Raw genomic sequence first — 2,989 nt, forward strand, 5'->3', positions numbered from 1 at the left:
CTTGTTTGTCGAGACAATGTTTCCTTGTTTAGCTCAGGAGCCTATCCTGGAACTTGCTCTATAGACCAGGCTAGCCTCTAACTCACAGAGATCTGGCTGCCTCTGTCTCCCAAGTGCTGGGATTAAAGGTTTGGGTCACTAACGCCTGTTTTATCAATAATTTTTTTGATCTCATTTTTTTGAACTGTATAACTTTTTTTTTTTTTTTTTTTTTTTTTTTTGAGGCAGGGTTTTTCTGTGTAACCACTCTGGCTGTCCTGGAATTCACTATGTAGACCAGGCTGGCCTTGAACTCACAGAGATTCACCTGCCTCTGCCTTCAGGAGTGCTGGGATCAAAGGCATGGGCCACCACAATCCAGTGAAGTTTTGTGTTTTAAGATTGGATCTTGGGCTAGAGAGGTGGCTCAGAGGTTAAGAGCACTGTCTGCTCTTCCAGAGGTCCCGAGTTCAATTCCCAGCAACCGCATAGTGGCTTGCAACCATCCGTAAATGAGATCAAGTGCTCTCTCTTCTAGTGTGCAAGAAGACAGAGCTCTCATGTACATAAAATACACTAATAAATAAATCCTTTAAAAAAAAAAAAAAAAAAGACTGGGTCTTCCTGAGTGGTGGTACACACCTTTAATCCCAGCAACTTGGGAGACAGAGGCAGGCGAAGTTCGAGACTAGCCTTGTCTACAACAGCTAGTTCCAGGACAGCCTCCAAAGTCACAGAGAAACCCTGTCTCAAAAAACAAAACAAAAAAAACAAACAAAAACACCCAGAAAGACTGGGTCTAGCTATGTAGTCCTTGCTTGTAGTCCACACTGCAGAGTAAGCTGGCAAAGCTCCCGCCTATGGGTGAGCAACTGTTTTTCTATGCTTTCTTATCTCCCTAAAAGTACCTCCAGTTCTTAGGCCAAATATTTCTCAGATATAATATCTAGCTCTTGATCCTATAAAACACATGCTCAAACTTGGTTGAACCCTGTCTTCTGTCAATACTTGCAGCCCTAACTTTCTTTGAAATGAGGGGGTGTAGGGTGGCATGGGGAACTGGGAGATATGGGGGTGTGTCCTATAGATTTTATATGAGGGTCTTTCCACTTTCATTTGACAAGATACAGATTTTTTTTTTTTTTTTTGAGACGATCTCATTAGTCCTGACTCACTTGAAATTTGTTATGTAGACCAGATTGACCTAGAACTCAGGTATATGCCTGCCTCAGACTCCTAAGTTCTGGGATTAAAAGCATTTGCTACCAAGCCTAGAAAATGATTAAGAATATTTTTTGAGGTAGGATTTTATGCAGCTCAGGCTGGCCTTGAACTCATTATGTAGCTGAGGGTGACCCTGAACTTAGAAACCATTTTTTAAAGCATACTGGGGTAAGCTGCAAGTGATTTGGAGCCATCTAAGTAGTGGCTGATTTAAATTTTTCATAACATTTTCTTTATATAATTGTGATTTTAAAAAGATGCAAATTATTAGGGAAGATATTGCACATGGAATTTGCATAAAACTTTCAAATAAAAATTTCCATTTTTTTTAATGATCACTTTGAACTTGGTCCTGTGACTGTATCTTAGTATTGAGTTTTATGGTTGAAATGGCTTTATGCAGTTTTTGATTCAGACTTTTTAATGATGAGTTCCTCATATTCTGAATCCTCATTATCATTGAGAGACTCTGATGACATAAGTGGGTGATAAAATATTTAAAACCATTTTACAGGGCCATTCAGAATTTACAATTATAGTTTTATCTAAAGAATCAAGCAACTTTTCTTTTTATTGACAAGTGTAATGTCATTTCATGTGATAATACAAATGGATTTCACACCTAATAGAACAATTTTATATTAATATTTCTACCCTGAGCCAGACACAGTGTCAGCAAACCTATGATCCCCATACTTGTGAAACAAAGATAGGGAGATCAGAAGTTCAAGGTTATTCCTGGCTCCATAGTAAGTTCAAGGCCAGCCTGGGCTATATGAGGACCTGCCTCCCTCCCTCCCAAAAAATTAAATGTATATTGAAACTCTAGCTTTCAGAATATACTTGCACTGAGGACAACCTGGATGCCATTGAAAGTGCCAGTGTGATTTAGTTCAGTGGTAGAGGGCTTGTCTACTATGTATAAACACCAAAAATAAATAAATAAATAAATAAATAAAATAAAGGTTAGAAGGCTTTGACTACTCCAAAGGAAGAGAAACTGTCATTACATATTCTGACAGGTACTAAGAGCATTTCATGGGAGCTGGAGAGATGGCTCAGTGGTTAGGAGCACTGACTGCACTTCAAGAGGACCCAGGTTCAATTCCCAGCACCCACATGGCAGCTCACAACTGTCTGTAACTCCAAGATCTGACCCCTCACACACTAACTCCAAGATCTGACCCCTCACACACACATACATGCAGGAAAAAGAACACCAATGCAAATAAAATAAAATTGAACTATTTTTAAAGGGCATTTTATGGGGCTGAAGTCAGCAGAAACTTTATCTATTCAGCCATCTTTTCCCTTACAGGCAGCTCCAGCCCTATGTACATAAGGCTCGGGCACCTGGTTTACAAACCCATGTGTTCATTGGCTCTAGGGTCTGATCTACAGCAGTCACTAGGATGCCTGAGTCATATTCAACTGGGAACTCTGTGTATATCCAACATCTGGTATAAATATTAGGAACTTTGTGGATATCCAACAAGCACTCTATTGTATCAGTTGAGCTACGTCCCCAGTCCTAATTCCCATAACCACTTTAAGAGGTGAATCCTGTAATCCCAGCACTTGGGAGGCAGAGGCAGGTGGATCTCTGTGAGTTGGAGGCCACCTGGTCTATAGAGTGAGTTCCAGGACAGCCAGGACTGTTTCACGGAGAAACCCTGGTTTGGGTAAGAAAGAAAGAAAAAAAAAAAAAAAAGAGATGAATCGTGTCATTCTTCTCACTCATTCTCTTTAGGTAAGTAAGCTAAGGGAAATTGAGTGAACTGGCCAG

The sequence above is a fragment of the Cricetulus griseus genome, chromosome 6 (genome assembly GCF_003668045.3).
Source record: "Cricetulus griseus strain 17A/GY chromosome 6, alternate assembly CriGri-PICRH-1.0, whole genome shotgun sequence".
Taxonomy (NCBI): Eukaryota; Metazoa; Chordata; class Mammalia; order Rodentia; family Cricetidae; genus Cricetulus; species Cricetulus griseus.